This window comes from Leopardus geoffroyi, chromosome B3 (genome assembly GCF_018350155.1).
Source record: "Leopardus geoffroyi isolate Oge1 chromosome B3, O.geoffroyi_Oge1_pat1.0, whole genome shotgun sequence".
NCBI classification, from domain to species: Eukaryota; Metazoa; Chordata; class Mammalia; order Carnivora; family Felidae; genus Leopardus; species Leopardus geoffroyi.
The window spans coordinates 45,364,410-45,391,754 of NC_059337.1; the positions used below are offsets into that span (position 1 = coordinate 45,364,410).

General features: G+C 42.1%; 1 protein-coding gene and 1 non-coding gene across 4 annotated transcripts in view; both read right to left on the reverse strand.

Annotated features, from left to right (window-relative positions):
- The window catches only part of GCNT3 (glucosaminyl (N-acetyl) transferase 3, mucin type), a 73,819-nt gene that overhangs the window by 12,472 nt on the left and 34,002 nt on the right, over window positions 1–27,345 (reverse strand). Inside the window, exon 1 of one of the 3 annotated variants that reach the window (XM_045449573.1) lies at window positions 2,912–3,087. The exons of 1 other annotated variant lie outside the window; for it this stretch is intronic. The gene's annotated coding sequence lies outside the window, so the exon portion shown is untranslated. One more of the 3 variants, XM_045449574.1, reaches the window with a different exon arrangement.
- Window positions 1,513–1,597, reverse strand: TRNAQ-UUG. The gene has a single exon. It is a non-coding gene; the product is annotated as a tRNA-Gln (tRNA).

Sequence of the window (27,345 nt, forward strand, 5' to 3'; positions counted from 1 at the left end):
GGGAAGCATGTATTCTCATGAGCTCTGGTCAAGCTCCCATCCACAATGCCATACATTCGTGTCATCTGTGCCATCATGCAGAGATAGAGGGGGTCTAACAACCAACCTGATCCACTTATACTCGTGGGAAAAATTTTTTTAACTAAGGGACTTACTCACGTGTTGGTTCTGTGAAAAAGCCAAAAAGCAGGAGAGGTTAGAAGCTGGTATTTGTGAAGGGAGACAGAAGTACCTGGCGAGTCCAGAGGGCTAGCAGAAACACACAGCGACAGGCAAACGGAGCCCAGTGCGGAAGCATCAGGAAGAACCTGCTATACAGTTAGATGAGTGGCAGAATAAGGAAGGCAGGCCTTTGTGGGGTTAAAGCAGGCAGGGGACTAATCCCCAAATAAACACATACATAGAAGGTGGTGATGAAGGCCAGAAAAGCTTGGATTAATTGGCACCCCATTCTCCATACCCATTAATGGAACCATTTTCTGCTCTGTCCTTTGCAATGGAAACAAATGGGGAACAGGGTGATATCCGGGGTTTATGCATCAAGTCAACTTCCGGGGACTGTCCAGGGCACATTCAAACTGATTACCAACCTCTGTAACAGAATATTCCTCTCCCTCACTGTGTGACTTTACAGCTACTTGGCTTCTCTAGGCCTCAGTTTCCTCACTGTGTTGAAACTCTAACCCTAAGCCTGAACCCTAAACCTGTACCCCTGAATCTGGAAGACCAGCTCTTTCAACACAGAACTTCTCTGATCCTGCTGCCTGGCCTCTTTGTCTTGGGAGCAGCATGCCTGGATGGTTCAAGAATCCTTATCTGACAGCAGAGTTCCCCAAAGGAGGAAGGAAGGAGGAAAGGACTAGAAGTGAGGGGCCAGCTGGGAGGATTCTGGGAAGAGAAGTCCATGTGCAAATGAAAAGGGCCTAGCCATGTCGGTGACAATGGGGATAAGAAGAGAAAATAGACAGAGACAGGAAAAATTTTAAAGTATCACAGAGATAGATCAGAGGAGACTTGAAAACCAAATCTGAAAACTAGCAGCCTTCGGACCTGAAGTTCACGATGGTGACCCCAGGTCACACCAGCCAGGAAAGGAAAAGTCGATCGCTTTCACAAAACTTGAAAACTTTGAATAACTTTCACAAAAGTTAAAAATATGACTTTCCACAAGTGTACACTGAACAGGCCCCAAAATCTTACTCAATTAGATAATCTAAGACAGAGAAGAAGGAAGAAGGTACATCTGGCTCAAGGAGCATCTTGAGAAACTATTTGTAGACATTTATAAAGCAATGTTAGAATAAATTTTCTAGTTTAGATACAAAACCGGTCAATAATCCAAGGTGATACAAAAATCGTAACATTTGGGATCTCTCTTTTTTAATTTTTTTCATGTTTTATTATTTATTTTTGAGAGAGACAGACAGACACATGGAGCACGAGTGGAGGAGGCACAGAGAGAGGGAGACACAGAATCTGAAGCAGGCTGCAGGCTCTGAGCTGTCAGCACAAAGCCCGAGGTGGGGCTTGAACCCACGAACCCTGAGATCATGACCTGAGCCAAAGTCAGACGCTTAACCAACTGAACCACCCAGGCGGTCCTAGGATCATTTAGTGAACAGAAATTATTTGCCTCTCTACAGAAAAGACCTGGAAATTACCAGGGAAATTCACGGAGTCTGAGACCTTAACTAATAGGAAATAGGGAAGCCAAACAAATACTCGTTTTCCTAAATTAGTGGTTCTCAACCAGGAGAGTTTTGCCTTCCAGGGGACATTTGGTATTATGTGGAGACCTTTTTTGGTCACAACTCAGCAACTCTGGGAGCTGGGGGTGGGGGGTGAGGGTTAGCATCTTGCGAGTCGAGGCCCTACAGGGCACAGGACAGACTCCGAAATAAGAAATTATCCTGCCCCAAATATCAACAGTGTAAAGGGTGAGAAGCTCTGCCCTAGACAGTCACCCCTGGATGGGCTTGTTAAAGAATGCCCTCAGAGGACTCTGTCATCATCGCGAGAATATGTTGCCCATTGTTTTTTCTTCTTCACACGTGTTAAGTAATTTATATTACCAGTAACGCCAACCATCTGCTTTCAAAGGAAGGTAGAGTTCTTTTTACAAGTATTTCACCCAAGAATTTTTTTAAAGTTTTCTCCTTAACCTGAGGAACATGAGAAAAAAAATCACTTGAACAGAACGCCTCTCCCCATTTACTGAGCATCTGGTCTTCTTGAGCTCCCGAGGTAGTTTCTGTCCAAAGATGATAGGATTTTTCCAGGGAGCATGAAAGGACCCATAAATTTCTTAAACAAAAACCCCTCCAAACACAAAAAAGATGCTATGATAGAACTTGGGGAAGCAGACAGAAGTGACAGACGTACAGGTCACAGGAAGGACAGCACAGGGAGGAGAGAGGGGCCCACGGCCACACCAGTCGCCCCCCTCCGAATACACCATCTTCCCTCCGGTTCCTGCTCCAGCCCTCTAGTTCCAAACCTCTGCCAACACCACTGTCCCCTGAGGCACCCAGACCAGGCTTTTCAATTACATCTCAGGCTCTTCCTCTTTCCTTCCCACCTACATGAATTGACGCGTTCAGTAAAGCACGTCCGGAGCAATTACTGATTATTGCTGGGCACTGAGCACAGAGACAACAGTGAGCAAAACTGTCTTTCAGCGGATTGCCAAGGCCCTTGGATTCCTCCTTGATTAGCTCTCCATCCTTGTCCTTTCTTACCGTTGAGTCAGGCTCTCTGCAGCCACAGCCTCTTATTCCGCTGCCCCCAGTACAGCTTCGCCTGCCTTCAGATCCTCTCCCTGAAGCACAACTCTGCCCCATGCAACTCCCTGCTAAAAACAAATCCCCAGGAACTTCCCTCTGCATGGGCTTAGAGAATAGAATCCAGTCACCTTCACTCAGCCATCAGGCTCCTTCAGACTTAACTCCCAGGTTTTCTTGATTCAAAGATACTGCCTCGGAAAGCACCATTCACTACTCCCAGGACAGAGGGCAGCTCATTTTTTCAACTCCCTCATCTGCAGGTATCATAAAAGCACCCAACCACTACGTCTGTCATGCTAGATAAATATTTACCGGCCCCAAAATAAATATTCCTAATGTCAGAAAACAAATTATGATCATCTACAGCGTGTCGTCAGAACATGTTTTTTTTTTAAGCTGCAAGTTTTTTTTTTTTAATTTTATTATTTACTTTGTGAGAGAGGGAGAGGAAAAAAAAAGAACCAGTGGGGGAGGGGCAGAGGACGGGCGGGGGGGGGGGGGGAGGTGGGGTGGGGTGTGGGAACTGAGGATCCGAAGCGGGCTCTGTGCTGACAGCAGAAAGCCTGTTATGGGGCTTGAACTCACGAACCGTGAGATTGTGACCTGAGCCGAAGTCAGACACTTAATTGAGCGAGCCACCCAGGCACCCCTGTGACATTTTTAATAGGTTTTTCATTTTAAAAATGAGTTTTGCTACTTCCAAACATTTAAAAATCTAAATTTAAAGTAATAAGTTCTGTGGGGAGGAAAGATATTCAAGGGAAACAGGTGCTATATTTTTAAATTCATTCTTTTAAAAATTTTTTTTTAACATTTATTTGTTTTTGAGACAGAGAGAGACAGATCATGAGCAGGGGAGGGTCAGAGAGAGAGGGAGACACAGAATCCGAAACAGGCTCCAGGCTCTGAGCTGTCGGCCCAGAGCCTGATGCAGGGCTCAAACTCACGGACCACGAGATCATGACCTGAGCCGAAGTCAGACGCCCAACTGACTGAGCCACCCAGGTGCCCCCAGGTGCTATATATTTAAAATGATATCCTCACAAAGCTGACATTTATCGTTCATTCAACCTGTGGTGGATGCAAGGATATTCTTGGTGAGCCGAATGTAGGCCTTTACCTCAAGGAATTTAACAGACAAATGGAGAATACAAGCAGGTATTAGATTTGTGTAAGGTGCTTTGATAGGTTCTTTGGTTGCAAATATGTGGGTCAGAGAAGGCCCCTGAAAGAGGTAATATCTAGGCTGAGACCTGATATTTGTGTCTATTAATTTTTCTTTTTGTTTTATAAGGAGAAGGCTTAAAACCACGATTGTCCAATTTAAAACTTCAACCTCTTTTAGCACCTGTCACAATGTGGTCTAGATAGTCATTTAATCTCTGAACTTATACCCCACAACCTTGCTCATTTGGCCTGCCACCTTCTTGCAAATAAAGACTGTATCTTACTCATTATGTATCTCCAGTATCTATGATTGTGACTTGTATTTGTAGCCAATAATGTGGGTGGAATAGAATGGATAAAATGGAACAAACTGGAAACAATATATACTTTAAATTACTGGTTATCTTCGTGCAGTTGTGAGGCAAGCTATTTGGCAAGCAAATATTGGTAAACAAATTCAGCTAATATCTGATAAGTACTATGAACAATTATACATGAACAAATTTAAACAACCCAGAAGGAATGAATAAATTCCAAGAAAAATAAACCCAGTAAAACTGAATTAGGAAGAAATAGAAAATCTGAACAGACCAATTACTAGTGAGGAGACTGAATCAGTGATCAAAAGCTTCCCAAGAAACAAAAGTCCGGGACTAGATGGTTTCCCTGATGAATTCTACTCAGCATTTAAAGAATACTTTTTTTCCTCACACTATCCCAAAGTTAGAAGAGCAGGAAACACTTCCAAATTCATTTATGAGTCCAGCATTACTGTGACATTAAAATGAGACAAGGACATTACAAGAAAAAGTTACAGGCCAATATCCATGATGAACACAGATGCAAAAATCCTCAACAAAATATTAGCAAACAAAATTCAACAATACTTTAAGAGAATCACATTACACGATCAAGTTCCAGGGATACAAAAATGATTCAGTATCTGCAAATCAATCACTTTGATACACCAAATAACAAAATGAAGGATAAATATCATAGATCATCTCAATAAATACCAAAAAAGTATTTGATAAAATTCAACTTTTCTGATAAAAATTCCCAACATGGATGAAAGACCTCAATGTAAGACAGGAAGCCATCAAAATCCTCGAGGAGAAAGCAGGCAAAAACCTCTTTGATCTTGGCCACAGCAACTACTTACTCAACACCTCTGGAGGCAAGGGAAATAAAAGCAAAAATGAACTACTGGGACCTTATCAAAATAAAAAGTTTCTGCACAGTGAAGGAAACAATCAGCAAAACTAAAAGGGAACCGACAGAATGGGAGAAGATATTTGCAAATGACATATTAGATAAAGGGTTAATATCCAAAATCTACAGAGAACTTATCAAACTCAACACCCAAAAAAACAAATAATCCAGTGAAGAAAAGACATGAATAGACACTTCTCCAAAGAAGACATCCAGATGGCCAACTGACACGTGAAAAAATGCTCAACATCACTCATCATCAGGGAAATACAAATCAAAACCACAATGAGATACCACCTGACACCTGTCAGAATGGCTAACATTAACAACTCAGGCAACAACAGATGTTGGCGAGGATGCGGAGAAAGAGGATCTCTTTTGCACTGTCGGTGGGAATGCAAGCCGGTGCAGCCACTCTGGAAAACAGTATGGAGGTTCCTCAAAAAACTAACAATAGAACTACTCTATGACTCAGCAATTGCACTACCAGGCATTTATCCACGGGATATAGGTGTGCTGTTTTGAAGGGACACATGCATCCCCATGTTTATAGCAGCACTATCAACAATAGCCAAAATATGGAAAGAGCCCAAATGTTCAACAATGGATGAATGGATAAAGAAGATGTGATGTGATGTGTGTGTGTGTGTGTGTGTGTGTATATATATACATATACATACATACAATGGACTACTACTTGGCAATCAAAACAATGAAATCTTGCCATTTGTAACTACGTGGATGGAACTGGAGGGTATTATGCTAAGTGAAATTAGTCAGATAAAGACAAAAATCATATGCCTTCACTCATATGAGGACTTTAAGAGACAAACCAGATGAACATAAGGGGAAGGGAAACAAACATCATATAAAACCAGGGAGGGTGACAAAACAGAAGAGACTCATAAATATGGAAAACAAACTGAGGGCTACTTGGAGGGGGAATGGGCTAAATGGATAAGGGGCACTAGGGAATCCACTCCTGAAATCATTGTTGCACTGTATGCTAACTAATTTGGATGTACATTTTAAAAAATAAAAAATAAAATAAAAAAGAGCCCCCCCAAAAGAGATGAATAAACCAAATGAGATATACATTCAAAAAAAGAATTCCCAACAAAGTGGGTTTAGAGGAATGTAGTGCAACATAATTAAAGCCATATATGACAAACCCACAGCTAACATATTCAATAGTGAAAAGCTAAAAGTTTTCCTCTGACATCAGGAACAAGATAAGGATTTACACTCTTATCACTTGTATTCAACATAGTATTCAAAGTCCTGGCCAGAGCAATTAAGCAAGAAAACAAGAAAGGCATCTAAATTGGTAAGGATGCAATACTCTCTATTTGCAGATGACATGATAGTATATATAGAAAATCCTAAAGTTTCCATCAAAAAACTATTAGAACAAATGAATTTAGCAAAGTTTCAGGGTTAATATATAGTGTGGTTCCATTTCCACACACTAGTAACAAAGTAGCAGAGAGACAAATTTTAAAAATAATCCCATTTATAGAGATGCCTGGGTTGCTTAGTTGGTTAAGCGTCCAACTCCTGGTTTCAGCTCAGGTCCTGATCTCATGGTTTGCGAGACTGAACCCTGCATTAGGCTCCATGCTGACAGGTAGAAGCCTGCTTGGTATTCTCTCTCTGCCTTTCTCTCTGCACCCCCCCCCCCAATTGCGCATACACTCTCTCGCTCAAACTTTTAAAAAATAAAAAATAATCCCATTTATAATTGGATGAAAAATAATAAAATACCTAGAAATAAATTTAGCCAGGGAGGTGAAAGAACTCTGTTCTTAAAACTGTAAGACACTGGGGTGCCTGGGTGGCTCAGTTGGTTAAGCGACCGACTTCGGCTCGGGTCATGATCTCACGGTTGGTATGTTCGAGCCCTGCGTCAGGCTCTGTGCTGACAGCTCAAAGCCTGGAGCCTGCTTCGGATTCTGTGTGTCGCCCTCTCTCTGCCCCTCCCCTGCTCACACTCTGTGTCTCTGTCTCTCATTAATAAATAAAAAACGTTAAAAATATTTAAAAAAAATTAAGACACTGATGAAAGAAATTGAAAACAACACAAATAAATGGAAAGATATACCATGCTCATGGACTTAAAGAATTGATATTGTTATAATGTACATACTAGCCAAAGCAATCTATATATTTAATGCAATTCCTATCAAAATACCAGTAGTATTTTTAACAGAACTAGAATAAATAATCCTAAAGTTGTATAGAACCATGAAAGCCAAAGTAAGCTTGAGAAAGAAAAACAAAGCTTGAAGTACCACAATCCCAGATTTCAAGGTATACTACAAAGCTACAGTCATCAAAACAGTGTAGTACTAGCACAAAACCAGACACATAGATCAATGGAACAGAAGACAGTGCCCAGAAATAAACCCACACTTATATGGTCAATTAATCTATGACAAGAGAGGCAAGAATATACACTGGGGAAAAGATAGTCGCTTCAAAAAATGGTGCTGGGAAAATTGGACAATTAGAAAAGAATAAGACTGGACCGTTTTCTTACACTATACACAAACAGAAGGTGGAATCAAGACCTAAATGTGCGACTTGAAATCATGAAACTCCTCAGAAAACACAAAGGCAGTGATCTCTTGGACATAGGCCTAGCAACGTTTTTCTAGATATGTCACCTCAGGCAAGGGAAACTAAAGCAAAAGAAACTACTACAACTATACCAAAATAAAAAGCTTTTGCACAATGAAAGAAACCATCAACAAAATGAAAAGACAATCTGCTGAATGGGAGAAGCTATTTGCAAATGATACATCTAACAAGGGTTAATATCCAAAACATGTAAACAAGTGCTACAATTCAACATGAAAAAACAATCTGATTAAAAAAGAGGCTGAGGTCCTGAATAGACATTTTTCTATAGAAGACATAGAGATGGCCGACACATGAAAAGATGCTCAACATCTTTAATCAACGGAAAATGTTAATCAAAACCACAATGAGATATCACCCCACACATGTCAGAATGGCTAATACCAAAAAGACAAGAGGGACATCTGGGTGGCTCAGCTGGTTGAGTGTCCGACTCTTTGGCTCAGGTCATGATCCCACAGTCATGGAATCAAGCTCCAGGTCAGACTCTGCACTGAGCGTGAAACCCACCTCAGATTCTGTCTCTCCCCCTTTGCCTCTCACCAGCTCATGTACATGCTCTCTCCCGAAAATAATAATAAAAAGAAAGACCAGAAAAAATAAGAGTTAACAAGGATGCAGTGAAAGGGAAATCTTCATGCTATGTTGGTGGGAATGTAAATTGATGTAGCCACTGGGAGACAGTATCGAGGTTCCTTAAAAAAACAAAACAGGGGCTCCTGGGTGGCGCAGTCGGTTAAGCGTCCGACTTCAGCCAGGTCACGATCTCGCGGTCCGTGAGTTCGAGCCCCGCGTCGGGCTCTGGGCTGATGGCTCAGAGCCTGGAGCCTGTTTCGGATTCTGTGTCTCCCTCTCTCTCTGCCCCTCCCCCGTTCATGCTCTGTCTCTCTCTGTCCCAAAAATAAATAAAAAAACGTTGGAAAAAAAATTAAAAAAACAAAACAAAACAAAAATGAAAATGCCATATGATCCAATAATTCCACTGCTGGGAATTTACCCAAAGAAAACGTAAACGCTAATTCAAAAAGATATATATGTATATATATCCCTATGTTTACTGCAGCACTAATTAAAATAGCTGATATATGGAAGCAACCTAAACGTCCATCAATAGATGAATGAATAAGTAAGATATAGTATCTATACACACAATGGAATATTACTCAACCGTAAAAAGAATGAGATCTTGCCATTTGTGACAACATGGATGGACTAGAAGGTATTATGCTAAGTGAAATAAATCAGACACACAAAAAAGACAAATACCATACGATTGCACTTATATGTGGAACCTATAACACACACACACACACACACATGCGCGCGCGCCCAGAAACAGTTTCCTAAGCGTAGTGAATAAACTAGTGGTTTCCAGAGGGTTGTGGGAATGGCAAAATAGGTGAAAGGGATTAAGAGGTATAAATGTCCAGTTATAAAATTAAGTCAGTCACAGGGATATAAAGCACAGCATGGGGAATACAGTTAATAATATTGTAGTAACTGTGTTTTAAGTTTTTTTAACGTTTATTTATTTTTGAGAGAGAGAGAGAGCATGAACGAGGGAGGGGCAGAGAGAGAGGGAGACACAGAATCGGCAGCAGGGTCCAGGCTCTGAGCCATCAGCCCAGAGCCCGACGTGAGGCTCGAACTCAAGGACCGCAAGATCGTGACCCGGGCTGAAGTCGGACGCTTAACGACCGAGCCACCCAGGCGCCCCAATATTGTAGTAACTTTGTATAGTGACAGGTGGTAACTGCGCTTAGGGTGAGCACTGTGTAATATATAGAATTGCCAAATCACTGTGTCCTACATCTGAAACATAACATTGTATGTCAATTACACTTCAATTTTAAAAAGAAAAAAGAAAAACGCCTACTATCTATCTACAACGTAAGATCATTCAGCCATAAAAAAGGAAAGCTTGCTATTTGTAAAAACACAGATGGAACCTGAGGGCATTATATTAAGCGAAATAAGTCAGAGAAAAACAAACACTGTATGATCTCACTTATATGTGGAATTTGAATAAACAAAAAAACAACTAACTCTTGAGTACAAAGAATGGATTGGTGGTTGCCACAGGCAAGAGGTATGGGGTGGGAGAAAGGGGTGAGGGTGGTCAACAGGTACAAACTTCCCGTTATAAGTCACAGGGATGTAATATACAGCCTGGCGACTGGAGTTAATAATATTGTACTGTAGATTTGAAAGCTGCTAAGAGGGGAGTCCTTAAAAGTTCTGGGGAAATGAATTGTAACTATATGAGGTGACAGGAGTTTGCTAGGCTTGTTCTGGTGACAATTTCACAATGTATGCAAGTTTCAATCATCATGCTGTACACCTGAAACTAATATAATGTTATATGTCTACTTTATGGCACTAAAACAACCATCAATCACCACCCAGTCCCCACTTCACAGCTGTGAGATCCTGGACAAGTTGCTTAACTCCTCTGAGGCTTAGTTTCCTGGTCTCCAGAGTGGCGGGGTAGGGGAGGAGAGGGTGGGAAAGGATAAAAAAGCAAACCAACTATTTCCTGGGAGTTTTGAATATTAACAAGGCCCAACGTCTTCACAGTCATAGAGGCTCAATCAATAAAACGCAGTGTGGATTATTTTCAAAAAGTAGAATCTGGTAAGTTCAATCACGTATTTTCTTTTTCTTCGCTGAACTGATCTTATCAAGACCACTTTTCTGCAGGCAGTTTGCTACTTCGCACTCTCTATGGCACAGTTGTCACAGAATGGAGAAGGGTTCAATAGAACTACACACCTTCCACCTTTCTCGAGCGCTATGCATAAAACCCGGCAATGAGAAGGGAGGCAGTTAAGCATACACTGGTGTGTGAGAGAGACTGAGCTCTTTTATTCAGTAGCTGAAAGGTATGAAGAGCCGGTTGTTTAACTTTACTCCTCTTACTTCACACAATATGCCAAATCCAGTTCTCAGGCAATGCTTATTTGTACCTGTGCAAAATAAACATGGAAGCCTCTGTCACAAGCTCCCTGATGATTTCTGGTGAACCACCGTTTTCCTCTGCCTAGACAAGGCAGGCAAAAAAGCCCCATGAAAAGGAACGGATTAAGACCATGGGAAATTCAAGTCAGGTCTGAAGTGATCATTTAAATTTATTTAAATGTATGGGGCGCCTGAGCGGCTCAGTCGGGTTAAGTGGACGACTTCTGCTTAGGTCATGGTCTCACTGTTGGTGTTTAAGCCCCCGTATTGAGCTCTGTGCTGACAGCTCAGAGCCTGGAGCCTGCTTCAGATTCTGTGTCTTCCTCTCTCTCTCTGCCCCTCCCCCACTCACACCCTGTCTCTCTCCCCCTCTCAAAAGTAAACATTTAAAAAAATGTATTTAGATATATCAGCTTGGACTAGTAGTACTATGTAAATAGGACTATGTAGGTGTGGTGGAACAGGTGGACCTTTAGACCAGGTGCAATCCCATCATCCCGCATTGGCTCTGCCTGTGTTCTCCTGAGACTGAGGGCTAAGGAGACCCATGCATCACAAGAAGGAGATGACCACCAGAAATGTCTCACTTAGACGCTTGAAGCTACTTTTCATGTCTTTTCCTAATTACCACATTTCTTTGAATCGAAGATACTGTTGGTCATAGGATCTCTTGTTATTTGATGACCCGCCGAGGAAGAACAAAGGCTGCCGTGAAAGCCAGACACAGAGCTTTCTGGTCATTTAGAATGTTTTTGCTTAAAGAGCTCCTTCACACTTACTCAGGCTCAAATGCCAGTGGCTCAGCGTCTTGCCTTCCCTGGAACCTTTAACAGTGACAGTATAATTTTTGAGGCTGTTGAAGAACTGCAGGGTTTAGGTAGCATTTCGTAGGTGACTACATTTGTAGTTTTAGTTTGGGGCCCAACTCAATCACTGGTCTCTGGAAATTGAGCAACTTCTGTTCAAAATCCATAGGAAGCTCCTAAAAGATGACTGATCAACTCCTTAATGATGGCTCAATAATGATGCACGAATCAGTCACACAAGTCATTGCTTTGAAACTTGTTCTGAAGAATTGGGCAATTCTTCTTGCTTTTGGGTGCAGTGCTCAGCCTAGGAAAGTGTCTGCAACAAGTTGTTATGGCCTTATAGCTAATCCTCTATCTAATCTCTCACACGGGGCACCTGGGTGGCTCAGTCGGTTGAGCATCTGACTTCGGCTCAGGTCATGATCTCACAGGTCATGAGTTGGAGCCCCGCACTGAGCTCGCTGCTCTCAGCATGGAGCCCACTACAGCTCGTCTGTACCCTCCCTCTCTGCCCCTCCCCTACTCATGCTCACTCTTAAAAATAAACAGTAAAAAAAAAAAGATTCTATAAAAAAAAATAAACAAAATATTTTGCTGGTGCCTGGCAAGAAAATATCAGATTTTGGTCATTCCTCCAACAATGAACATTTGCTTCTCTAATATGTAATCTATGCCCTTGTACCTTTTTGTAATGCCATACAGTGGTGATGGCTTTATGGATGTACGTGTGTGTGCAGAGGAGGAGAAAGAGTATACTTGAAACGTGCTGAGTTTACTGTATGTCAATCATATCTCAGGCAAGCTGCTTTTTAAGAAGCATTGTAAATCACCAGGGGATGAATGGATAAACAAAATGTGATATATACATATAATGGAATTTCATTCAGCCTTAGAAAGGGAGGAACTTGTGACAAATGCTATAACATGGATTAATCTTAAGACATTATGCTAAGTGAAATAAGCCAGTCACAAAAGGACCAATACTGTATGAAGCCACTTAGATGAGTTACCTAGATGAGTCAAAATTCAGAAAGGAGGTGGACAGTGCTTACCAGGGTGGGAAGGAGATGAAAACGGGATTAGTGCTTAATGGAGAGCATTTCACTTTGGCATGATGAAAAAGTCCTGGAGATGGATGGTGGTGAGGGTTATACAACAATACAAATGCACCTAATGCCACTGAACTGTACAGTTAAAAGTGGTTACAATGGTAAATTTACTAAACTCGCTATGTATCTTTCCAACAACGTACCTAACTCTGTTGAAGAGACAATGTGAATAGTGATGCCCAGGTTTACCTGCATGTCCTGTACATGCCAGCTACAGCAGGTTGTAGGAGGTCAACAGGGATCAATGAATACTGTTGATGCTAAGAGGTCTTAAACTGGGAAAAAACATGTATCTTAAAACTGATGAAATATATGGGAACGGCGGGTGGCTCAGTAGGTTAAGCATCTGACTCAGTTTCAGATGGCTGAGGTCATGATCTCACAGTCCATGAGTTCGAGCCCCACATCAGGCTCTGCCACTTAAAAACAGAATTGATGAAATATGATTCTTTTTATTGTTTTAAGTTTATTTATTTATTTTTGAGAGAGACAGAGAGAGAACACAAGCAGGGGAGGAACAGAGAGAGAGAGAGAAGAGACACAGAATCTGAAGCAGGCTCCAGGCTCTGAGCCCAATTCAGGGCTGAAACTCACAAACTGTGAGATGATGACCTTGAGCTAAAGTTAGGCACTCAACTGACTGAGCCACCCAAGCGCCCCATGACTTTTTTTTTTTGAGAGTGGGAGCACGAAAGCACGAGTATGTAAGATGGGCAGAGAGAGAGGGGGAGAGAGAGAATCTTAAGCAGGCTCCACACCCAGGGACTCAATTCCATGACTCTGGGATCATGACCTAAATTGAAATCAAAAGTTGGATGCTTAACCAACTGAGTCACCCTGGCTCCCCGATAAAATAGGATTTTTAAAACTACAATAATTAGGGGCACCTGGGTGGCTTAGTTGTTACGCGTCTGACTTTGGCTCAGGTCATGACCTCATGGTCTGTGAGTTCGAGCCCCTTGTTGGGCTCTGTGCTGACAGCTAATACCTCTTATGTGAAAAGAACTGTTGACCCCCATCTATTTCAACTACTCCTACAAGAAGAGGCCCAGCCCCTTGATTCCGCTGTGCGTTTCATTCATATTGGTCAAATAAAAAATAAAGAATTGTTAACACTGCCCGAAGTAAATTTTACACTATCAGCTTCTTTTTACTTAAAATTTTGACCATTTCTTAATTCAGTACCACAAATAGTTATTGACAGCTGCCAGATAGGTAAAGGTGGCGACATGTTTCTGCTTTTAATCTGTGGCTTAATACTAGATCATATGCATTCTATTATTTTTTCATAAATATCCTCAAATTAATACAGACAATTCTTCATAGAGTCCCTGCTACTCACACTTAACACTCATCTAGGAGCTATAGAAAGAGATTGCTACTTGAGAGGAAGAAATTGGCCCCTCTAAAATAATATAGCAGTTTGAGTAGATAAGAGTAGTGAGTGGTTAGAGAAAGAGATAAACGGCTAGAAATAAAATAGATCCCTAGTGACTTACTTGGCTAACAGTGTAAGCTTTTTCAAAGACATGTTAATTGCTTTTTCAAAGAGCCCTTTGCAAGTTTGCTGACTTAGAATTACAGGGGCCACCTTTTCCTTATGGGGTAGCATAGCATCTGTTTGCTTTATCTCAGTGTTATCTTTCTCCTCTGCTGAAACCAGGGGACACTCTGAAGGGATCTAAGGTCATAATCATTAAGAAAAGAAGTTCTATGTTTTGATGTGCTAAGACACTCTGTCTGTGGGACCGCCCAACCGTCGGAGGAGTTCTCTCCTTCCTTCCAGGGAGGCAGTTCTTATAAAGCAATCTCAGAATATTGTAACATTCTGGGCCTCTTTTTGTCCCACAGCAAAACATGGCACAGGCAGACCTGCTCAGTGTCACAGGACAATCGTGCAGAGTACTATAGTCAACAGCTCCGTTCTTTGGCTCACAGTCTCCTACCGGTGTTCCTCACCCTGTGCAGACCACTACTGACAGCCTCCAGACTCGGTTCTCTTGTTTCCTGGTAAATATCAGGAAGCCAGAGTTTCTATCTGCTAACTCTCCTGTGAGTAGTTCTTCAGCCCTGTCCCTGACTGTCCTGGGGGGCATCCCTCCTTACCCCCACCCCCAACCCCACCCCCAGCCACTGCCTACAGCTCCACTTCCCTCTCCTCAGGCACCAGGGGAAGTTTGACCTCGTTGTCCGCCAAGAAACCACCCCACAATATCCTCCAGGTAGATCAGACTATACGGAAGGATTTGGAAGAAACCCAAAGGAATTCAGTGTAGAAGGGGTATAATTAAAACTATGTGCCCAGGAAATTAAACTCCTTATGAAGGCTCCCGCCCCCAACTCCTAATTTAGATCTCCTACTCACCTCCTATCCCCTCTGCCTTCCATCCATAATACCAAGGCCTTCTACTAGTAGGGATTGATCTGACTCCAGAACCCCCTGCCCTGTACTTGGGGCACACTTTCCACAGTCTGATCCGGAATCATACCTCGGAGAGCATGAGGTGGAAATGCTGGAGCATGTGGTTTGGCAGCATATTCGGGGGATACCCATTTTCACCCCTAATCCTTCAGGGATAGACTCTGCAGTTGTAATTTTCAGACACCCCGCGCTCTTCCGTCAACAGTTCAGCACAGAACACAGAGAAATGATAGTTGAGACAATATAGTGTAAATCTCAAAGGAGAAAGAGAATGTGTCTCCCAATTGTCTCACACTTTCCAAGTTACCTCCCTCTCACAATATGGCCAATAGCTAGCTGTATTATGCAAAGCAGCTTTAGTTCCTTCTCTCTGTTCCCTGCTTTCCAAAAGGGGCATAATTTGGTTAGAGTAATGCCTGGAGTCTTGCAAATTTGAAAGCCAAAGCTTTCAAATTTGTAACACAAAAATGTGACTACGTTTTAAGTCCAGTGCCTTCTCTATATATTCTGAGAATGTGTCTGGGCGGAGTGTTGAAAGAAGATAAATTTTATCCTTCTGGTTGCAGATTGAGTAGTCAGACCATATTATCGCCCTTGTAAAGTGTCTGATATTCTTCTGTTAGGATATGAAGAGAACAAAAGAAAGGGGATGTTTGTAAAATTTCTATAAAGCAGTCATTCTATGTTGTATATGGGGTATTTTCTATGCAATTATGTAAATTATACATACATGAATTACATGTGTAACAATTACATATATGTGTTTATAGGTATATGAGTGTGTATATAAGTATGTGCGTGTGTGTATATGTATATAGTATTGTATATATACAATACTCTTCAAGAATATAAGCCCTTTGTATATTTGTAATTAAAAGTATATCGGCCTGGGGTAGGCCCCTAACTTGGCATAATTGCACAGATTCCTGAAAGAATAATGTAGGAACCCTGATTTCTAGGAAATAGCTTCTCTGAGCTTTTTTGCAATTTCCCTAAGAGAGCATGAGCCTTCTGCTCAGTAACTGAGCCCTCTGGGCAAAGCTCTCCACGAATGGTGCAACGTGGTTTCTTCATTTGGGGCCTCGGTATGAGCTCGCACTGTATTTACTCTGGGGTGCTGACCCATCTGGTGTTAGGGATTGGTCAGGTGTCTGTCTGAATCACTGAGGAGCCTGGGGAGGAAGGCTAATTATCCTCATGGAAGTTGGAGACAGGGATAGTTATGCTTAGGAATGAAAGAGTAAAAAATGACATTGCCTCCAGGCCCTATGGGAGGGGCAATTTTAAATACAGAGGAGAATCAGGTGGTCAATTCCAGTGACCTCAAAGTGCCAGGTCAGGTCCTCTGAGCTGCAGGCTCAGGGTTGAGCATGCAAGGTGATGACTGGGGAAAGCACCTATGAGGGATAAAGGGAGAGTGACCAGAAGTCAGCAGGTGCTTTCAGACAGCAATTTAGGTCCAACACTTGTCAACAGGAAGAGGGAAGGAAGGGTTATGTAGGAAGAGCACCAGTCCACAAACTTCTGACCAGCATGGTAACAAGTCCCCAAGTCAAAGCTGCCTATTAGACAAATCCCATAGGGGGCACGAAGAGTGAGTCTGTCGTCAGTTAAGCATCCAACTTCAGCTCAGGTCATGATCTCATGGCTTGTGAGTTCATGAAGTCGAGCCCCACATCGGGCAGTGTGATGACAGCTCAGAGCTTGGAGCCTCCTTCAGATTCTGTGTCTCCCTTTCTCTCCGCCTGCGCCTGCCCCCCCCCCCCTCCTCTCTCTCAAAAATAAACATTAAAAAAAAAAAAGTTTCCACACATATTCCTCCCTGCCCCTATTTTGTGAAAGCAGCTCTGAGATCTTCTGATGACTGGAGTCAATATTCCTGCTAAGATGAGGGCTCCGCTTCTCACTAGGAGAAGGATGTTCTAGGATGTGAGCAGCTCAAAGTGTCCCAGGGACAGAGGCAGGTGATCAGCTTTGTGTCCTGGCAAGAGCACATCCCCAGTGGGAACAGGACCTTTAGCCCTGCAGAACCCATTGCTGAGGGAAGAGAAATGCAAAGTCCCCCCATAGGTCCCCAGGCACCTGTTTCCACATTCCACTTCTGTTACCACCTATGTCCATTTTAGTCCTCCAAAACACGGAAACAAAATTAAACATACAAGAGCTTTATTGGGGGGAATGCCCAGAAAGGGGAGAGGGCAAAAATAGGCATAGGTAGGGAGAGACTTCAGATCACGAAGCAAGTCTGACATTTTTGAAAAGAGGGTGATGGACGTGTTCTATGCCTTGATTTCATTCATCTGAGCTGAGAGAATAATACACTGAAGAACTGAGCAGTTCGTTATATATAAATTGTACCTTAGTAGAAATTTTTTTTTTTTAATTTTTTTTTTCAACGTTTATTTATTTTTGGGACAGAGAGAGACAGAGCATGAACGGGGGAGGGGCAGAGAGAGAGGGAGACACAGAATCGGAAACAGGCTCCAGGCTCTGAGCCATCAGCCCAGAGCCTGACGCGGGGCTCGAACTCATGGACCGCGAGATCGTGACCTGGCTGAAGTCGGACGCTTAACCGACTGCGCCACCCAGACGCCCCAATAGAAATATTTTTTAAACATGAGATCCGCTTTAACAAAAGAAAATTATACCATGGTAGAAGACAACACGGGTGAATTCCTAGATAATCTGGGCATAGACAAAGACTTTCTAATAAAGACTCAAAATGTGGATGCCATAAAAAAAAAAAAAGACTGATATATTTAAATACATAAGTATAAAATGCGTTGCATAGGAAAATCAGACCAAAAGCAGAGCAAAAGCGTAAATGACATCAAAAGAAAACATTTTCCACATATGTCACAACTCAAGGATCAATATGAATAAACGAATTGTTTTAAAATAGAGGAATAAAGGACCCAAACTGAATAGAAAATATGCAAAAGGTATGAATAGAAAAATCATAAAAAGATATAAAAAAGGCTCTTAAATAGGCGAAAAGGTATTTCACTTCACTGATAATAAGAACAATGCTAATTAATCATTCCAAACCTTGATAATACATATATTGGTGAGGTGTGGGGAAACAGGTGCTCTCAAACACTTCTAGAGGGACAGCAAAATGGCGTAACCTCTGTGGAGGGAAATCAGGAGATATCTAATAAAACTACATATACATTTATGCTCTGATCCAACAACTCTCGTAGGAATTGGCACTGGAGGTACATACCCATCAATTCCAAAAAATGTACACGTTTAGTCAGCGCGGTATTATTTATGAGTGCAACATACTTTAAACTACGTAAATGGCCAAAGGGAGAGGTTTGCACTACGGTTCAGCAACAAAATGGATCCGTTGCTGCTGTCAAAAGGACCGAGGAAGACCTCCCTACGGAGGTGGAACGCATTCTAGGATATACAGTCAAGTGAAAAAAAGCATGCTAACTCTTCTTTACACTAAAGAAAGGAGAATAAGAAATTGAGGAGAGAGAAAAGACGGCAGAGTAGAAGGATCTGGAATGTACCGCTTCCCACACACAGAGGTGACCCCTGCAGGTATCGTAACTCGCTCTGAAGATGACCTGAAGGCAGGCAGGAAAAGTTCTCCACAGCTGAAGTCGTAAAGACAAGGCCACATCGGGACAGGCAGGAAGGGAACCAGACCACAGGTATGGCTGCTAACAAGTAGGAGGGAGACCACAACCACAGAGGAGCAAGGGGACCAGACCCCAGACGGGTAAGCGGCACACACTGATTCTGGAAATCAGTGCCTGACTTTGAAAATCGGTGGGGCTTAACTCCAGGAGGGCACAGGGCTATGAGAAATCAAGTCCCTGCTTTTAAAGAGCCGGCAACGGCAGGAGACCCAGCACAGGAATTGAAGCTTGAAAAGCACCAGGGTTACGTGTGAATGAGATTTATTGTCAATCTTAGGATATGTGCCAGAGAGACAAGGATCTATAGAAGATTTTTCCAGAAACAGAAGTGCTGACACGTGGCCTCCTTTCACCTAGATACCCGGATGCCTGCAGAAGCCACTTCTGACACTCTCCATCTCCCTTGGCAGCACTGTTTGCCCCACCCCAGCATTCCCCTGCAAACCCATCTCATACAATCTCCCCACCCCACCTTGTTCCCACCCTGCCACCCCTGGCAGGCAACCTCAGTTGAGACCAGAATTTCTCCAAAGTGACTATTGCCCCACAAGACGCAATGGGCAGCCCCAGCCAGGACTGATGCCCCTCCAAAAGCAACGCCTGCCCTAGGGAGGTGGGGAGCTAACCCGACCACCCGTGTTGCCCAAAGTAGCTACTGCCAGGCCTCTCACCTAGCCATGCCTGGGGCAGGCCCTCCTCACCGGTGCATCTGCAGTAGTCGTGACCAATCATTGCACACAGCCAGGTTGAGGGCTGGCCCCACCCGCAAGCACAGGCAGAGTGACTGCAGTAGGGCTGAGCCCAGCCACATGGGAGATAAGCCCTGCCCATAAGAGTGCCAGCAGCAGTTGTGGCTAATGCTCAACAGGAAGGCACAACAGAAACGCAGCCCACACAGGGGACATGCCCACAGTGCCTGATTCTGGTGACCGTTCTAAGTGAAACAAGATAAAACTACATTAAAAGAGTTAAAACTGAAGGAAAAACTCTACCTGATAAAGAGTTCAAAGTAACAGAGGGACGCCTGGGTGGTTCAGTCGGTCGATCGTCCAACTTGGGCTCAGTTCATGTTCTCACAGGTGGTGAGTGTGAGCCCCGCGCTGGTCTTATGCTGACAGCTCAGAGCCTGTAGCCTATGTCAGATTCTGTCTCTGTCTCTCTCTCTCTGTCCCTCCCCTGCTCACGCACTGTCTCTCTCCCTCTCTCTCTCTCTCAAATATAAATAAACATTAAAATTTTTTTTAAAAAGTTCAAAATAATGGAATTAAAGATATTCACTGGACTTAAGAGAAGAGTGAATCCACTGAGAACTTCAACAAAGATAGAAAATATAAAAAGTTACCAGTCGGAACTGGTATGACAGTTCTGAAGAATACAATGACTGAAGTGAAAAATACACTGGAGGAAATCCATAGAAGATTAGAGGAGGCAGAAGAATGAGTCAATGAAATAGAAACGTAGAAAGCGATTCTAATACAATTGCATGAGAAAGAACAAAATATCTAGGAATAAATTTAATTAAGGAGGTGAAAACCTGTACTCTGACAACTGTAAGACATTGATGAAAGAAAGTGAAGACAACATTAACAACCACAAAGATACTCTATGCTCATGGATTCGAAGAATATTGTTAAAATGTCCATACTACCCAAAGCAATTCACAGATTTAATGTAATCCCTATTCAAATACTCTTTTTCACACACCTAGGAAAAATAATCCTAAAATTTGTAAGGAACCACAAAAGACTCTGAATAGCCAAAGCAATCATGAGAAAGAACAAAGCTAGAGGAATCACGATCCCAGGTTTCAAACGATAATACAAAGATATAATAATCAAAACATTATGAAATGGGCACAAAAAAAGACCCAGAGATCAAAGGAACAGGGGAGAGAGCCCAGAAATAAACTCACACTTATATGGTCAATTAATCTCTGACAAAGGAGGCAAGAACATACAATGAGGAAAAAGTCTCTTCAACGTATGGTATTGGGGAAAGTATGCCAAAGAATGAAACTGGAACACTTTCTTTCCCTATACACAAACTCAAAATGGATTAAAGACCAAGTGTAAGACTTTAAACTATAAAACTCGTAAAAAAACATAGGGAGCAAACTTGTGGACATTGGCCTTAGCAACATTTTTCTGAATAGGTCTCCTCAGGTAAGAGGAACAAAAGCAGAAACAATTAGGACTATACCGAACTAAAAGATTTTGTACGGCAAAGGAAAACATATACAAAAAGAAAAGGCAACCTACTGAATGGGAGAAGCTATTTGCAAATGATAAACCTGATAAGGGGTTAATATCCAAAATATAGATTTAAAAAAACATACAGCTCAATGCCAAACAAACAATCTGAGCCAAATACAGGCAGAGAAATTGAATAGACATTTTGCCAAGGACAACAAATGGCTGGCCAACAGACACATGAAAAGATGCTCAACATCACTAATCACCAGGGAAATGCAAATCGGAATCACAATGAATTATCACCTTATACCCTTCAGATGGCTCAAATCAAAAGGATAAATAACAAGTGTTTGTGAGAATGTAGAGAAAAAGGCACCGTCTTGCACTGTTGGTGAGAATGTAAATTGGTGCAGGCACTCTGGAAAACAGTAGGGAGTTTCCTCAAAAACCTAAAAAAAGAAGTACCACAGGGTCTACTCATTCCACTTCTGGGTATTTACAAAGAAAACAAAAACACTCGTTTGAAAAAGACATATGCAACCCTATGTTTTCTGTTAGTCTGAACGTACCTTTTTTTTTTTTTTTTTAAATAAAAGCAGTCTGAATGTAATTTTTGTCAAAAAATAAAAAGACTTTAAAATCCAGTTAAGTATTATACAAAGAGCAAAGACCAGAGGAGAGAGAAGCAGGAGGGAAATGACACGGAATGGAGACAGCCCCTCCGCTTCTTTTCCACCACCACCCCCAATGTCTCTTTCACTGAGGCACGGGGGTGTGGGGTGTCGTAGCAGGCCAGGGGATACATGAAGCCACACGGGAGTGTGACTTGATGATACCAGGGTTAATGTATATAGAAAGAGAAAAACAAATTATGGAGTGCAAATGAACTATGCATGAATTTTTATAAAACCCTTCACTGCTGGAACAAATCGAGTCACCAGCGAGGGCTTCTTTTGCCTGGGCTGCAGAAACCCAGGGTTGTCCAACCTTGCTCCCCTGATAGGAGAGCACACAAGACATGTGACTGAAGCCAGTACACAGAGCAGAGGACTAGAACGAAAGCTTCTGCAGCAGTGATTTGCCATCTCTAGGATTTATGCCGAAGGCAGTTTTGTAGATGGAGTTGGACCACCAGGTCCTGGCCAGCCTCAGGCAAAGCCACAGAGCTTGGCTTCTAGGCATCGAGGGTCAGAGCAGCCAACTATTTGCCTCACTGCTTCAGTTCTAGATTCTTCCATGGGTTTCACAAACACTCTCTCTCCTGTCTACCCACTTCTCCTGGGAAAGGTGAAATTTTCCGTGAGCTGATTTATCAACCTCATCTCTGTGGAAGTCTAGGCAAGCAGAACATCGGAGAGCTCTGTGTTTTCTCTGCTCTCCAAGTTCAATACTGCCATGGAAAAGGCCAGGACCCACGGGCTATGGCAAGGGCACCAAGGTGCAGAGTGCCTAAATACCACACTCCTGGTGGGCTGGGTGCCCACACTCAGAGATCTTTCCAGATTCCAGATTCAGTGGCTTTGACCTCTAAGGTTCCTTTAGCTCTTTCAACCTCTGTTCCCATATAAAGAGCCCCTGCTTTTTCTGTTTTATTGGGGGCAGTGTAGGGAGCTTACATGTGCTTTTACCATCTTCCCCAGCAATACCCCTTCCTTCCCTTTGGCTCCCTGACACACTCCTGGAACTTCTCCCTTTCTTTGCTCATTCCCATGTAAGATGTAGCCTTTCTACAATAGCACAACGCTGGAAATAATCTAAATGCCTGCATTAGAGGAAGAGGTTGATAAAGTAGCCTACATCAACATGAAATATTAAAGAGCTCAAAACGATCATCATGAGAGGTAATTAGACTCATAGAGACGTATCTATGAGGGTAATTAGATAATAAAGACTGATTATAGGTAGAAAAAAACAGGTTACAAAATTGTTTGCACACTATAATTATGAGAATATAAATTGCATGCATCTGGGTAAGGTCTGAAAGAGAACCTGAAAAAATGAGCATCATCCCCTTTTGTTACTAATATTTACTTGGTGCACAATGTGCCAAGCTCTTACTAAGGGCTTTAGAAATGTTACTTACTGGGGCGCCTGGGTGGCGCAGTCGGTTAAGCGTCCGACTTCAGCCAGGTCACGATCTCGCGGTCCGTGAGTTCAAGCCCCGCGTCGGGCTCTGGGCTGATGGCTCAGAGCCTGGAGTCTGTTTCGGATTCTGTGTCTCCCTCTCTCTCTGCCCCTCCCCCGTTCATGTTCTGTCTCTCTCTGTCCCAAAAATAAATAAACGTTGAAAAAAAAAATTTAAAAAAAAATTTAAAAAAAAGAAATGTTACTTACTACCTACCATAAGGGGTTGTTATGAGGATTAGCACTTTCCCTGTTTTATGGATAAGGACAGAGAAGTGGAGGGTTCCACAGCTAGTTAGTGGTAAAATCAGGACTTGACCCCATGCAGGTGGGACTATACCAAAATGAAACTTTTGCATAGTGAAGGAAACCATCAACAAAATGAAAAGGCAACCTATTAAATGGGAGAAGATATTTGCAGATGACATCTATGATAAGGGGCTAATATCCAAAATATATGTGTGTGTGTGTGTATATATATATATATATATATATATATATATATATATACATATTTATATGTATATACATATATGTATACACACATATGCATACATATATGGCTCGAATGCACAAAACTATGAGATTATGACCTGAGCCAAAACCACACGTCAGATGCTTAACCAACAGAGCCACTGAGGGAGCCCTCCAAAATATATTTTAAAAATACTTCTACAACTCAACACACACACACCTTCGAAATAATCTCATTACATGAAAAGATGCTCAACATCAATCATCATCAAGGAAATGAAAACTGAAACTACAATGAGATATCACCTTACACTTGTCAGAATGGCTAAAATCAAAAACAGTCAAATAACAAGTGTTAGTAAGAATGTGGAGAAAAGGGAACCCTCGTGTGCTGCTGGTGGGATTTAACTTGGTGCAGCCACTCTGGAAACCAGTATGGAGGGGCCTCAAAAAATTACAACAGGGACACCTGAGTGGCTCAGTCAGTTAAGGATCTGACTTTGGCTCAGGTCACGATCTCACAGTTCATGAGTTTGAGCCCCACATCAGGCCCTCTGCTGTTGGCTCAGAGCCGGCTTCAGGTTCTCTGTCTCCCTGTCTCTCTGCCCCTCCCCCTCCCTTCCTCTCTCTCTCTCTCTCTCTCTCTCTCTCTCTCTCTCTCAAAAATAAATATTTTTTAAAAATAAAACAGAAATATCATATGATCCAGTAATTCCACTAATGGATATTTACCCAAAGGACACAAAAACACTAATTTGAAAAAATATGTGCATCTCTATGTTTATTGCAGCTCTAATTACAATAGCCACGATATGGAATCAACCTAAGTGTCCATCGATTGACGAATGAATGAGGAAGACATGGTGTATGTATATAATGGAATATTATAGGCTATAAAAAGCAATGAGATCGTGCCACCGTGACCACATGGATGGACCTACAGGGTGTTATGCTACGTGAAGTCAGTCAGAAAAGACAAATACCATAGGATTTCACTTAGATGTGGAACCTAAAAAACAAAAATAAACAAGAGGCAGAAACAGACCCACAAATAAAGAGAACAAACCAATGGTTGCCAGAAGGGAGGGAGATGGGGGGGATGGGCAAAATGAGTGAAGGGGAGTGGCTTCCAGTTACGGAACAAGTTGTGAGACTGCGAGGTGAAGCCTAGGGAATATAGTCAACGATAATGTTATCGGGTTGTATGGGGACAGATTGTAACTACATGGGCAGAGAGCACAGCATAATGCATAGAATTGTCAAATCAGTATGCTATACACCTGAAATGAACGTGTCTCAAGTATACTTCAATTTTTTTTTTTTTTTTTTTTTTTTTTACAAAAAGAACTTGGTGTTTTGCTTATGTGTCTTAACTTAAGAATGTGCTTACCAGGGCTCCTGGGTGGCTCAGTCAGTTAAGCATCCGACTTCAGCTCAGGTCATGATCTCACGGTTTGTGGGTTCAAGCCCCACGTCCGGTTCTGTGCCGACAGCTCAGAGCCTGGAGCCTGCTTCGGATTCTGTGTCTCCCTCCCTCTCTCTCTCTCTCTCTCTCTCTCTGCCATACCCCTGCTTGCACTCTCTCTCAAAAATAAACATTTTTAAAACTTAAAAAAATATTTACAGTAAGATGATAGACTATCTGGAAACACTTCAAATTAATAGTGAGTGGAAGTGCGGACAGATCAGGACTGGCAAATGGGTTGACAATTATTGAAGCTGTATAAAGGGTTCATGGAGGTTCATTTTAATGCTCTACTTTTGTGTATACTTAAAATCCTTCATAATGAAGGTTTTTAAAAGGCTTTTACATTTACTATGAAAAAATGACAATGTTATTGATGCAATACTAATATGATTACAATCCTCAAAGACTGTTTCTTGGGAGTATTCAATCAGATATACCATAGAATATATTAGTAACAGATTTTATTTTTATGGTACTTGCTTTTTTAATCCAAAATATAAATTACTCTAAGTGAAATTTTACTGACACAGGTTTGAACTATCAAACTATACATTTCAAGAGTTTGAAACAGTTCTCATTCTCATAATTTCACAGCAAGTCTGTGTTAAAGATGTATTTAACATCACTAAGGGAAACAGCAGGATAGAGCTGTCTCCAAGGATAGGAGAATGTGGCAAACATAATCAGTCGATAAAAAGAATACAGAAATAAACATTCTGGCTCACGTTTTACAAGATAAATAAAATATAAGCTTCCAGGTTATCTTTTCTAATAGAAATCATTTGCATCTATTCTGAACAAAAATCCACAAATAGCATTAATTTTATGGAGTCTGAGCCCTAATCAACGGTAAATAATAGGCTATGATCACATGTCTTTGAATCAGAGGACTTAGCAGGTGTTAGACAATGCTCTAAGTGTCTGATAGGATTTTAAAAGGACAAATCGCTCTCTCATTGCCTCGTTTTGAAGTTTTGGAGAGTTTTCCCTAATAGGATCTCACTCCCCAACAACCATGAAGCATAAGAGTTCTCTGTGTTGTGATGCCTCAACCAGAAAATTACATACCGGATTCTAAATGTCATTTCACGTTGGGTTCAGTGAAATTAGCAAGGATTTTAAATGCGTTCTTTGTGCTCCAGGTTTCTATCCTGGGTTCCAGGTTCCAGAATAAAGCAAGCACTTCCCTGAGGGGTCTGGAGAGGCCAGAACACATATCTACCTGCAGTGTTCCAGAATGCAGGTTAGTTGAGATCTTCAGTCTATTTTTTCTTCTGTAAAGTAGGGAGAATTCCTCCCTGACCCATCTCATAGGTTTGTCCTCTTGCTCACTTAAGTCAAAATATGTGAAACAATAGTGGCAGGTTAACATAAATTGGTACCATTACTGTCATTACTCATCATTAGTGCTGGCCCAGAGTCTAGACCTTTGTTTATCCCCAGTACAAATATAGGAACTGGTCTTTAGGGTTCATTTTTTCTGGGGTTTTTACCTCAGTCACAGAATATGGTGAACAGATCTGTATTGCATCTATGCTATTCATGTAGAATCCACGTGTCCCCAGGCTGCACCAATCTTGAGGGAAAAGTGAAAATTTTAGAACTCTATCTCTGCCCTCCACACCTTACGAGCTTTATGCACCAGGACCGTCTCTCTCTCTCCTTTAAAGATATCACCAGAGGGGCAACTGGCTGCCTCATTTGCAAACGCATGTGACTCTTGATCTTGAGGCTGTAAGTTCGAGCTCCATGTTGGGTGTAGAGATTACTCAAAAATAAAATCTTAAGGGGGCCTGGGTGGCCCAGTCAGTTAGGTGTCCAACTCTTGATTTCGACTCGGGTCATGATCTTGTTTGTGAGTTTGAGCCCCTCATTGGGCTCCATGCTGACAGCGCAGAGCCTGCTTAGGATTCTCTCTCTCTCTCTCTCTCTCTCTCTCTCTCTCCTTCTCTCTCCGCCCTTCTCCACCCCTCTCAAAATAAATAAACTTAAAAAAATGAAATGTTAAAAAAATAACAAAGACATCACCACAGTGTTCCTGTGCTCACTAGGATGCCATATTCTCCTTTCCTGAACTGCTCTTTTGGACTGTCCACTGGCTAGTAAAGAGCTTCCTGAGAAACTCCAGCTGTCACTGTAGCTGGTGTTTGCTGCTCATGGCATCGTTGACCATGTCAAGACCCTGCCACCCACTCTCCCTAAAGTTACTTATGCTTATTAAAGGCACAGATGAGTCAGTGGTGCTGAGCTAGACCATGCTGAACCAGCACTGTCAGGGGACCCTGTGGCGACACCATCAGCTAAAGCCTCCCATGTTCCACCAGGACAGCTCAT